We start from the raw sequence: 13,328 nt of genomic DNA, 5'->3' as shown, positions 1-13,328 counted from the left end.
CACTTCAGCCGTGGACTCAACCTTGACCCCCCCAGGGAAAATTTCTCTGTCCTCTCAACTTCCATAATTTTATCATACCTCAATCACTCCCTTTTGCTGTAACAGGACCCAGACACCTTGTTTTTCTCCCTAGACTGTAAGATATCTGAGGGCAGAGGAGGGCCCAGGTGACTTCAACACATCTGTTCTATCTAGATGCGTCCTGATGCATGATTGGTGTTCACCAATATCACCTAAGTAAATTAGTGAGGATGGCTCCAAGATTGCCGTCGTAAGCTACTTCGTGGGAGCACGGCTTTGAACAGATCACATGGGGGCCACGTACAGCATCACTAAAGGAGCACACGGCATGCAGAGGAGGCACGCTGGGTGGGCGGGGTCACAGTGGACCAGGCCCATGACCTCCAGGATGCTAAATCCAATGGTCAGTTCTCAGCCTTCACATTTACTAGCCCATCATCAACTAACTGTGACACCGCCGAGTCATCGTCCCTTCCAGAAAGTCTTGTTTCCTTGACCCCTAGTGACCCCTAGATCGCAGTCTCTTATTGCCCCTCCTTGCTAATGCCGCTCCTTCTTAGTCTCTTTGGCTCAGTCCTTGTCTTTCTTCAAAAACTCTTTATGTTGGCATTCTTTGGGACTCAGGTCTTCAGTCTCTCTGTTCTCTATCAGGATTCACACCTTCGGTGACCTTCCCCAGCATCATGGCTTTAAATGTCAGCTGTATTTTGATAAACCTCAAATCCGTATTTCCAGCTTGACCTCTCCCTTACTTGCAATAACCACAGCCTACTCAAAATCTACACTTGGACACCAACCTCGAACTTCTCGAGGCCCCAAACTGAACTCCCTGTCTCCTCCCCTAATGCCGCCCCCTCTCCCAGTCTTTCTCATCTCAGCTAATGACAATTCCATCAGTCCAGTCTCTGAGGACAAAATATTGAGTCATTCTAGCCTCCTCTCTTATTTCATGCCCCACATGCAATCCTTCCGAAAATCCTTCTGGCTTTACCTTTAAAATCTATCTGGCATAGATCAAAATGTATTCCCTTTACTCTGCTCCTTTTTTTCCATCACTTTTTTGACCTTCTAATGTACTAGAAGGTAATAAATATCACTTGATTACCTTTCCCTGATTTATTATGATTATTACTTTATTATCTACCTTTTCTTAAAAATATTTTAATGTTTATTTACTTTTGAGAGAGACAGACAGAGACAGGGACAGAGGCATGAGCAGGGGAGGGGCAGAGAGAGGGAGACACAGAATCCAAAGCAGGCTCCCGGTTCTGAGCTGTCAGCACAGAGCCCAACATGGGGCTGCAACTCACAGACCGTGAGATCACGACCTGAGCTAAAGTCGGACGCCCAACCTATTGAGCCACCCAGGCGCCCCACTTAGCTACCTTTTCCCTCACAGATGTAGCATATCCTCAGAGTTTAGAACTATGCCTGGCACAAAGTAGCCATTCAACAAATGTCTGTCCAATGCTTGAATGAATGACTTTAGCCGATGGTCTCTGAACTGTAGCTTAAAAAATAAACAGCATTTAGCCACAGAGAAAGTCATCTGTAGGCAGGGGAAATGCAAGCAGCAAGGGCCGACAGATACAACTTTCTTCAATGTTTTAAGACGTAGCAGTGTCCCTAAAGCCTGCCTGAATGATACAAAACCACAGAAGGAGCAGACGTGAATAGTCCAGGCCAGCCAAGGAAAGGCTCAAGGGACTTCAATGGATAATTATGCTTTTTTGTAAAATATATATACAGTTGGGGCACCTGGGGGGCTCAGTTGGTTAAGCGTCTGATGTTGATTTCAGCTCAGGTCATGATCTCACAGTTTATAAGTTTGAACCCATATTAGGCTCTGTGTTAATGGTGCAGGGCCTGCTTGGGATTCTCCCTCTTTTCCTCTCATTCTGCTCTCTCTCTCTCTCTCTCAAAATAAACAAATAAACTTAAATATATATATGTATATATATATATATATACATATATATAGTCAAACTGAAATGAAACACACCGAAGTTGGTAAATAATTGTGTATAAACATCCCTCTGCAATTTTATTTAGATTATACATTTTTTATATATCCCCCCCCCCAAGATATGACAAAGATAGTGTTCTTGGCTCTTCTGTATTTGCCCACAATTCGATGCCCTATAAATATGTTTTCAGGACCAGGCCCATGTCAGTCTTGCTCCCTGTCATTCCCTCAGTGCCCACCAGGAATAGTGTTTTCAACGTACTTGTTCGATTAACGAAGACATGAATAAATGCCTTCTGACTGTCTCCTGCCCGGACCAGTTCCACAATATAAGAATATATTCTGAGAGGGGCGCCTGGGTGGCGCAGTCGGTTAAGCGTCCGACTTCAGCCAGGTCACGATCTCACGGTCCGTGAGTTCGAGCCCCGCGTCAGGCTCTGGGCTGATGGCTTGGAGCCTGGAGCCTGTTTCCGATTCTGTGTCTCCCTCTCTCTCTGCCCCTCCCCCGTTCATGCTCTGTCTCTCTCTGTCCCAAAAAAAAAAAAAAAATGTTGAAAAAAAAATTTTAAAAAAGAATATATTCTGAGAAACAACTCTCCACCAGACTTGTCCTCAAGGCAGAAAATGCATTAGCCCTCACTTGCCCTCAGCGCCTAACACCGTGGCCAGCTCCCAGTAGACATTTGACGGACGTGATGCCTAAAAGTCAAGTTCACCTGCCTGCAGGACGGGAAGTGGTGAAGAGCACTGTCATACGTCCCTCTTGCTGAGTCTGTGTGCCAGCACCTCAGCGCTCTCTGCTCTGCTGCTGTGATCTGACCCAGGGTAGCGAGCGGGCACAGGGCAAAGTGGAACACTGGACCTGGCTGCCTGTGCACCTGGTCCACAGAGCGGTGATGGGAACCAGAAAGGCCCTGCGCTAGGACCAGCCGCTATAGTGGACGGGGTGAGTCACAGAGGTCTCAGTGATGCAAACATCTAGAGAAAGGACATCTTCACAGGCTGTGGTGAGGATTTGCAAGACCCTTTGAAGGTTGATCTCACTGATTTGACCTCGGATGACCATTTCTTCTATGGGAGCTGCCTGCCACATCCCCCAGTGAGATGTAGCTTATCACGCTATTCGAGAGGCATCTGTCAAGCGGGTGCTGTGGCTTAACCACTGCTCTCTGTGAAAAGCTTCCTATAAGCATGTTTTCTTCCCCAAGCAGACGTTTGTGAAGAGACTTGCCATTTCCAAACTCAGAAGCATGATTAGGGACTTTGGGGTCTGATTAGAGTCAGGAATGAATCGGGCTGGAGAAGCAAGTTCCTTGGAGGCCACACTTAGATAATCACACATAAGATGGATCCCACATTGCTGCACATGCTCTGTTCTACTTGTGGGGGTCTTTACCATGGAAGGGGGCGATTAGTTCTATGGAAAATAAGAAAGTAGAGCAGAAACCCAAAGCAGGACATTCACTGCCCTGCCACCCGCACACACACGTGCACACACACACACGCAAGCTGCAGCCACCAGGCCTCCCAGAGACCAGCAGCCGATTGGATTTCTCTCATAAATGCAGGACTTATCAAGGAAATCAATTAACATCAAAATGAAATGGTATAAATTCCAGTTTTCACTGTGGTAGAAATCAGGGGGGCAAGGCATTCTTGCATCCAAAAGTCACATTTCAATAGAACTTGCAGACGTTCCCCGGGGACACGGGGAAATAAGGAGAACATACCCATGAGAACAAACATTCTTTTCGTTTGTCGCCAGTACCAGGGCACCTTTATGACCAGTAGCAAAAATCACACGACTTATGTTCAGCATCTATCAGCCTCTAAGTTCATTAGCTCACTTCTTCTTGGCTTGTATATTTATTTGACAAAAAGCTAAGGTCTGAAGGATGTATCCTGGGCCAGTGCAAAGGGTATGGGACTTGGGTCAGAGGTTTTGACCTCAACTAAAACCGTCTTGAATGGGCACCTCTGCTCTTTAAGCGTCAGTTTCCTTGTCTCATACAATGAAGCATAAAAAATTGCCGCGTCCACCCCACAGGCCTGCCGAAGTCGAAATGAGCACCTGTGATGAGACTTTGTGCAGTGTCTGATAGGTAATAGGCCCTCCTCAAAATACGCTGACTCTGAATCGAATGCCACGCTGTTACATGAATCCTCTCCTCTCCAAGTGTCTGTATGATTGGAAAGGAAGATGGAATCCATTCACCTCTGACTCCAATATAAGGTAGAGACTAGTTAGAGCTCTAAGATGTCACAGAAAGACTGCTCTGGAAGGTCAAACAAAGCAGATGTTGTTTACAGCCAGGGACATCAGAGAACGCTTCCTGGAAGAACAGACACTTGATGTAGCCACATGCCACGGTTTATTTTAAAGGTTATGGATGATTATTCATTGATACTTTAAGACAGAAAACTCCAAGCCATTACACTTGCTAGTTTGGAGGGGATAGGAGAAGAAAGAGAACATGACAAAGACCTTGTCCCTAGGTCGTTTATAACCTAGTCGGGAAGAGGTCATGTGTGTGTACACATGTGCACACACATACACAAGTCCTTTGTCTCTGACAATTTGTGACAAATGATTAGGAACAGTTCAGAAGTTTGAGGCCATGCAGTGCGAGCAGCAGTGCGTAGGGAGGTCTCAAGGAGTAACCAGCTAACTCTGGCTTTTCCCCTCTCTGGGCATCAGTATCCCCATCTGTAAAATAGACGGCTTGGTCTAAATCAGACTTTTCTCAACCATGTGGCAAAGATGGGCTAATGTATGCCCACAGCCGTGGGAGACAGCTGGTGAGCTCCAGGTGGCCAGCGCCCCCCACCCCAGGCCACTCTCCTGTGGCCACAAGCAGCTTCATCCATTTCCTCTGTGTGCTGTACAAATGGTACCATTTTCCGTGTGACCATGACATGGACCATTTTAGAAAACCCTTATTCCAGATGATCTCAGAGAATCTTGACCGTCTGATCAACCTAGCAAGCGGAGCTTGAAAATTTTCCCGAAAATGCAGGACCCCGGAAGTGGCGAAAAGCAGTCTTAGGAATCGAGAGAAACTGATCCGTGCAAGGGGGGCCTGGCCCCGGCAAGTGAGGCCAGGCCTCCCTGCAAGACCAAAGAAGGCACGTCCACTACTGAAGCCTCCTCACTGCAGCTTTCAAGTTTCTTTATTTGTATTTATATTTATCAAAATGGCCTCTGTGATGGCTGGTACCATGTGTCAACTTGGCGGGACATGGGGTGCCCAAATACCTGGTTAAACATTATTCTGAGTGTATCTTTGAGGACGTCTCTGCATGAGACGAACATGTGAATCGGTCAGCTGAGCAAAGCAAATGTGGGTGGGCCTCATCCAACCCCTTAAAGGCCTGAATAGAACACAGGGCAGGGTAAGATAGAACTTGTACTCTCCAACGGTCTTTGAGCTAGCACATTGGTCTCCTGCTTTCCAGAAGCTCCATCATCTCTCCTGGTTCTCAGGTCTTTGTACTTGGACTAGAACCACACCATCAGCTCTGCGGGGTTTCCAGCTTGCCCAGTGCAGACCTTGGACTCCTTGGGTATGCGTGTGTACCTTCTGTTGGTCCTGTTTCTCTGGAAACACACTAATCCATACCAGGTGACAGGGGAGGTGTTAATTTGCTCAAGCTATGAAACCACATCTGATATAATCTCCCTTCCAAAAGATGCATTACAGCCATTAACTCAGTTCATGCAAGTTAGAGAGGAGAAATTGAGCCTTCCTGTATCATCAGGGTTGATATGAAGCAGAAACACTTAAATACAGTCAATGGAACAACATGGGTCTGAACTGGGCAAACCCACATCTATGTGGATTTTGTTACAGCACCGTACTGTACGTGTATTTTCTCAATAGCATCTTTTTTTTTTCTAGCTCACCCTGTTGGAAGAATATGATATATAAAGCATAACATACAAAATAGGCGTTGACTGCTTGTGTTATTGGTAGGGCTTCCAGTCAATGGTAAGCTATTTGTAGTTAAGTTTTGGGGGAGTCTAAAGTTATACAGGGACACAAACTCCTCAGGGGGTGGGGGCTTCTAACTCCCACTTTGTTTTTTTTTTTAACGTTTATTTTTGAGACAGAGAGACAGAGCGTGAACAGGGGAGGGGCAGAGAGAGAGAGGGAGACACAGAATCTGAAACAGGCTCCAGGCTCTGAGCAGTCAGCACAGAGCCCGACGCGGGGCTCGAACTCACGGACCGAACTCACTGAGATCATGACCTGAGCCGAAGTCGGACGCTTAACCGACCGAGCCACCCAGGCGCCCCCAACTCCCACTTTGTTTAAGGGTCAATTTTAATTAAGAGATGTCTAACTTTGAAGCGAGCCGGGGGTGCCTGGGTGGCTCAGTGGGTTGAGCGTCAGACTTCGGCTCAGCTCACGATCTCCTGGTTTGTGAGTCTGAGCCCTGCATCTGGCTCGCTGCTGGCAGCTCAGAGCCCGCTTCGGGTCCTCTGTCCCGCTCTCTCTCTGCCCTCCTCCTGCTCATGCTGTCTCTCCAAAACGAAGAACACATTAAAAAAAATTTTTTTTTAATTTATTTTTTAAATAAATTTTGAAATCCAAAGGACTTATGAGCGACCTGACTGCAGACCAGCACCTCAGCTTTCTCAGCTTCTCTTGCAGAGTTATTACAATAATCTTTGTAATAAAATTAGACCCGGCTCAGAGCTGAGTGCACAACGGGTGCTCAGTAAATGTTGGTTTCCGTTCTCCCTGTTACAAACCCATTCCACAAGGCCCTACAGGTCCTGCGCTACTTCCACCTCCCCCCTCGACCACTCCTGCTTCATTTAGTCCCCCCACATCCTGCCCGCCTTCTCCTCCTGTCTCTGAATCGGTAAAATATCCTCTGTCTTTTCCTTCTGCCTGGTCCAGTCCACCTCTCCCTGCAAACGCTGACAAGGCTCATCTCCCCCCTCCTTTCGGGAACCTGCTCATCAGACCGCCTTCTCCGAATCACGCATATAGAAGCCAACCTCGTTCACTCTGCCCTCCCCCCCACCCCCCACCGACCACCCAGCTCCATTTCTTCCCGTAGTGCTCACCACAGCCTACCAGAGTGCGCGTGTGTCGGGGTGTGGGTGTGTGCGTGCGTAATAGACAAAACCTGGGGTTTCATTGTCTTCAGCGGCAGGGAGATAATAGGTGCTCGGTAAATATTTCCGACGGAATTAGGGAATAAATGAATGAACGAACCTGGCTCGGTCAGCACGGTCCCGTTGCCAATGCACGCGAGCAGAAGTACAAAGGGAAAACATCCAGTCTCGGGGAGAGGCTGAGGACAGGGTGCTCATGGGAAGAGCTCACCCACCAGGCTCGACCACCCCGAGTTCTTCTCCCTCCCCCACCACCGCAGCGTTGCAGAGAAGGCCCTCTGCACAGGTGACCGCCTCTCCTAATCGCCAAAACCACCCTCACATACACGCTTTAAGCCACACCGTAAAGGTTTTTATAAACACAAATCCTCGCTCACTTTGGCCCAAGCAGCTAGGGCCGAAGTGCCCGCAGAAAGCTTGAGGTGATCCTCACGCAGTCGACGGCTACCCCCCCGCGGGGCCGAGGGCACACACTCCAGATCAGATCGGCTTCCGGGATCTGGCCAGAAGTCGTGGCCCCTCCATTCATCAGCTATTGTAACCGGAGCCCAACTGCTCACACGAGCCCCTGGACTTCAGTTCCCTCTTCCATAAAACGGGCATAAATAATAAGGTATAATTTCCACAGCTGCCGTGAAGAGTAAGGGAGACAGCGTAGGGGGGAACCAACCTGAAAATCAGGGCCGTGACCCTTGAACGACACACATCGGAGCTGCACGTAGAATGTCCTACCCCACTCATGCTCACGGAAGGGAAAAATGATCGCATTGTAACTAAGGCCTCTATTTTCCCGTTACTCCTAAAACACAGCCTTCTAAACGAGCTGTTTTCTCTGGCTAATACCTGTGAATCCTGGTGACCAAAGGGTTACATATTGAAACGGATTCCGAAATTTCTGGACCCTCAGGATGAAATCGTTTAAATTCAACATGTTAGAGACAGGTGGATCTCAATTACAGAATAAAAAGCAGGATGACACTGCATTTTTTTCAAGTTTCGTAATACAGTTCACGCTGGCCTCTTAGAACATTGTCTACTCAAGGGGCGCCTGGGTGGCTCAGTCGGTTAAGCGGCTGACTTCGGCTCGGGTCATGATCTCGCGGTTTGTGAGTTCGAGCCCCGTGTCGGGCTCTGTGCTGACAGCTCGGAGCCTGGAGCCCGCTTCGGATTCTGTGTCTCCTTCCCTCCCCCACTTGTGCTCTCTCTCTCGCTCTCTATCAAAAATAAATAAATTTCAAGAACATTGTCTACTCAAGGTCTTAGGGGGAAAGATGATGACGGTTTGCAATCTCCTGTGTGTGGGATGTGGCTCCTACTGTGTGGGGCAATGGGATAAGGAGCACCTGCCTGCATTTATATGGAGCCCCCTCACCTGAAACGGGCTCTGAGCGTTTCTCCAGCTGGGCCCCACGCCTTCCACCGACAAGCAGGCACTGCTTGACCCAGACCCGAGACAAAGATGAACAGTGTCCCTGTGGAAGTTCCTTGTGCCTCAAATGAACATTGTTTCGGAAAGCTCTCGGCCCGAGTCACCCTCACAGCGATTTGAGGCCCACAGCCCGAACTGACCAGAAGTCCTGCCCAAACAGGAAGCCTAGAGGGTCTCCCTGACCGCCCAGGCTCAGGTACAACAGTGGTGAAGGCCCCAGACCTGAAGAGTTTTCCAGTCTCTGCACCGTGTCATGAGATTGTTCAAGACAGGAGCGTGGCCACATCTGAGGCAGGACCCTCCCTTCCTCACCGCCCATCTCAGTCCCTCCATCCATGGGGTCCCACATCCCAGCCTCAATCCAAGACCTCGTTTCTGCTTTGGCTCTCCCTTTGGGGCCGAGACTGGACAGAGCTACTCATCAAAATGGATCATGAATGTCCTGCACTCACTATTGACAAGCATGGCTCCAAACCCTTCACGTATATCACCCCATTAGCTCCGCCCAGCACCCCAGGAGGACGATGCTATTATTATCCTTACTTTGCAGATGTGAACAATAAGACACAGAGAGGTTGAGTAACCAGCCCAAGCTCACACAGCTGGTGAATAAAGCAAGTGGTCCGTGCCCTCTGCACAGCCTCTTGCCCTGCCCTCACATCTTGGGGTCTTCGTTTTCTTCTCTATATTTAGGAGACTACCGGCAAGATAGGGTAAGGACAACAACAAAAGACAGGAATAATCACATGTGCTTTGGAAAGCCCCAAAGACACCACAGTGGTCAACAGCACTATTATTACTGTCCCTGACAAGGACAGTAGGTCAACAATGCTGGGGACCCTGAGTTATGTGCGCCCGAGAGTTCTCCGATGTAATGGCATGGGTTCCAACCTAAAGGAGTAAAAGGCTTCAGAGATGTGATTATGCTTGCATTTAAGAAATACACTGATAAACCTGTTTATCTAGTGCACAGTTACAATCCGTGCTTTGCCAGATTTTCTCATCTTAAACAGACTGTGGAAACTTTAATTATATTTGGCTTTTGAGTTCCCAGAGAATTAGAGCAGCTGTGACCTCACGCAGTTATCCAGAACACCCGGTCTGTACCGGTTACCTATTATTTTCCGGGCAAGGTGTGAGGCTTTACCCCGAGCACATGGGGGTAAACGATACAAAATTTCTTCCACCCTGGAGCTGCTATCTCCTGGTGCAACTGAATGTTGGCTAGGTCGCGGTATTTCAGTTCACTAAAATATCAACAGGAAATAGAGGCTCAATCCTATTTTCCTAAGAATCTGACATTCCCATGTTGTTTAATAGGTTTACGAGGCATGGGTTAGGCGGCATGATTTTCTCAACTGTAAAAAGATTATATTGCCTTTCTGGTTGCCGTGTGACTTGCGTGTACTAGTCCCCTCCCACGGGAGGGAGGCACAGTTGACAGAGGACTTGGCCACTCGCCCTGTTTAGCAAAGGGAATGTAAGCGGAATAAAGCAGAAGCTTCAAGAAGCATGTCAAGCTTCTGCCACTTTTTGCTCACTGTCTTCCCCGTGATGACCATGACGCATCCCCAGAAGTGCCTGCCCTGTCGGTCCGGGTGGCAGACAGAGAAATGTCGAGCGATGCCACGGAACCAGCCTGTAGCCCCTGACGTGTGGCACAAGAGAGACGCTTGTTGCTACCAACCACTGAAATTTTAGGACTGTTTCTTACCGCCACAAACCTGGCTGATACACCACATTATGGCATATAAAATCATGTCACATTCACCAGTATTAGGTTAAGGACAGCAAAAGGAATTATGTCCATTTTGTGGATGAGGGCCCCAAGACCTAAGCGTGGTTAAGTGATGGGGGAGAATCGAAGAGCAGAGAGAGGAAAATAATGGACACAAAACCAGAGGCATTATTCTAGCCCAGTGTGATTAAAAACAAGGCTGACACACCATTAGGGTAAAAATCTCTTTCACAAACTACACGTTGATTAAAAGACCAACAAACCACGCAGGTTTCCCTGGTCTCCGGGCCATTTCCTGGCATCGGGGATGATCTAGCCGAAGAGCAAGAGACAGGCAGTGCGAGAAATATGGAACCCGAGGGCGGAGCTCTCATCTGCTTGAACTGAGCGGGGGCTAGCCTCAGCTCTTCTGCTCCATGGCTGAGGGGCACCACTGAAACTTTTCAGGGACAATAGCTATTCTTCTCCGGCCATGGCAAGGCTTCGTGAGCTTCCAGAGTGGCCTCGCAGCAGCTACATGTCATGTAGCCCCAGGATGCCCATCACATGCCTGAAGCCAGCACTGGGAACAGTGTGTCATTTCACCAGGAAATCGGGCCAGAAAGACACCCTGACCTTAACACCTGGTCAGGGAGGTAGTAACTCAGGACAGAGGCTCACAGGATCTGTTCGGAGTGACTAATTCAGTTTTCTTGTTCCTATTGTTTTAAACCCAAACCTATTGTTCTTTGTCTTTGCTTTATTCTCTCCTTTCCCTCTTATTTTCACTTTTTAAAAAAGCTCCTTTCAACGGGAGTGAGTGAGTCACCCTAATTATTGATTTAGACACATTTCGGGCCGGCTTTACACGCGCCATCCCGGCGTACTGACATATATGGAAAGTATTCTTTAACAGCTAATCTCTTCACCAGAAAGCTCAGTTTCCAACAGCTATATTTGGGGGTCCGAGAGGGTTGGCACCCTGCATGTCGCTTTTCATTCACACTGTTGGTTTCCTACCCTTGACCCAAGCGAGGCTGACTTCTGACACGTCCCTCCCCGCTCTCTGCCCACAGATGCTATTTTCATACAGCACCCAAGGCTTTTCATATCCTGAGCGACATTCTGGCCTTTTTTTTCTTTAGTGTAATATGCACCAAAAATACAATCAGCCCCAAAGCATTTAGGTGCACATATACGTGTGCCTGTTTTTAAAAAAAAGTTTTGCGTTGAGTTGCAGAAACCAGACACTGATATAATGTCAGGAAAAGCCATTCCGGACGCTGGGAGAAAGCCCACACGGGCAGCCGGAGACATACCAGGAGAAGCAAAGCTTCTAACGATTGAGTTGTGAGCGAACTTTAGATTTCATCCAAACCTCTCACCGGGTACCACCTTGCTAATGGAGGTCGCTTACCAGGCATGTCAGTAACACTTTGAAATTTGTAGAGAGCTTTTTAACTTCTTTTCAAAGTGTGTTATGTTCATAATAACCCCAAGAGGGAGCATTACCAGGACAGAAGGTCAACTCCACCGGCGAGAGCCTGGCAAGGTTGTGACTTGTTTTAAACAGGTCATTGGTGTGTACAGAACTGACTCCCCATTCTTTCAATGTCACGTACTGTGAATTTTTATTCCCCTACTTTTATTTTTTTTAAGTTTTTAAAAAATGTTTATTTTTGAGAGAGAGAGAGAGAACAAGCTGGGGAGCAGAAGAGAGAGAGGGGGACAGAGGATCCGAATGAAGTGGGCTCCACGCTGACAGAGGCAAGCCCAATGTGGGGCTCGAACCCACGAACTGTAAGATTGTGACCTGAGCCAAATTCAAACGCTCAACCAGCTGGGCCACCCAGGGGCCCCATTCCCCACTTTTAAACATTTGCAACATGCATCTGAAGCCAGGACATTCAAGTGAGCTCATCTCAAACACCCTGAATAAAGCTCTTCTAGAAGTCCCCGTAGAATGCAGGCTCTATGAGGGCCAGGCTGATCTATCTACACAAGCACCCAGCACAGTGTTTGTCCACAGTCCTTTCTCAAAAAAACAAAAACAAAACAAAACAAAAACAAACCAAAACCAAAACCAAACAAAAACAAAAAAACATTGTCGAACAATTGCAAGACAAACTATTCTTCCTCCAACTTTTCTTGTTTTTAAGCAAACCCGCCACCTGACAGGCCGGCTATGAAGGAATTACTGTCCTTCCCAACTCTCATGAATGAACGCTCTGCAGCTCACAGCTATGTCAATGGCATACACACGTTGGCACACACGTACATCTGGTTGAAAATCCAATTTCATCACTGCCTTGTTGACATCCCCCAATGGCTACCCACGGAGTTTAGGACGTCCGGTTTCAATCCCACTGCCCCAGACCCCCTTACTCTGACCCTACTGGGCCACTTTTACCAAGTGCTATGATTGGGCCAAGTTGCTGTAAGTCTCCTTTGCCCTGAAGATGCAGGGTTGCAACCGGGAGCAGTTTCTGAAGGCAGGAGCAGACAGCCATGGGCAGCCCCTCATGCTGACAGTCACTGGAGGCCCCGTGCTTCTGCCTGGCCCTCTTCCCTTAGCCCATAGGCACTTCACACGTTCTTTCCCCACCTCAGAAGCAGCCCAAGCCTCTCAGAGACCGGTGTTCCACTCTGTGAGGGGAAACTCCCTACCGGGGAAAATGCTCTTTTCTCTCCAGAAAGGTCTCCAGAGTTGAGGCTTGCCCGGTCCCCGCCCCAGCAATCCTCTAAGAGAGCGAAGTGGTGAGTGGAAAGTCCTGGCAGGTCTACTGACACGCTTTGAGGGTTTCTTAAGGCTCCTGTTCTAGCCGGTGGTCACTTTTTGTAAACATCAGTCTCTAGCAGGGAACTGGGCCATCCTGCTAATCCCTGGGGATTTCTGGTGAGGCCCTCTTCCTCCTGACTCCAGTGAACCCCCTCCTCTCTGCAACTTTCACTTCCAGCTTTTTCCTGGCACCTTACTGTCTCCCTAGCAAGCCCATCCGTTTGATGGCTGTCCAAAAAGGAACTGCCTAATTGGAGTTTAGAAGCGGCATTCCTTCAAAATAACCTT

At 48.3% G+C, this 13,328-nt stretch overlaps 1 protein-coding gene across 5 annotated transcripts in view; it reads right to left on the bottom strand.

Annotated features, from left to right (window-relative positions):
* The window catches only part of CYRIA (CYFIP related Rac1 interactor A), a 107,008-nt gene that overhangs the window by 80,311 nt on the left and 13,369 nt on the right, over positions 1–13,328 (bottom strand). The gene's annotated exons all lie outside the window — the stretch shown is intronic.

The sequence above is a fragment of the Panthera leo genome, chromosome A3, assembly GCF_018350215.1.
Source record: "Panthera leo isolate Ple1 chromosome A3, P.leo_Ple1_pat1.1, whole genome shotgun sequence".
NCBI lineage: Eukaryota > Metazoa > Chordata > Mammalia > Carnivora > Felidae > Panthera > Panthera leo.
Note: the sequence above shows the minus strand (reverse complement) of the source record. Positions and strands in the feature narration are given on the sequence as shown.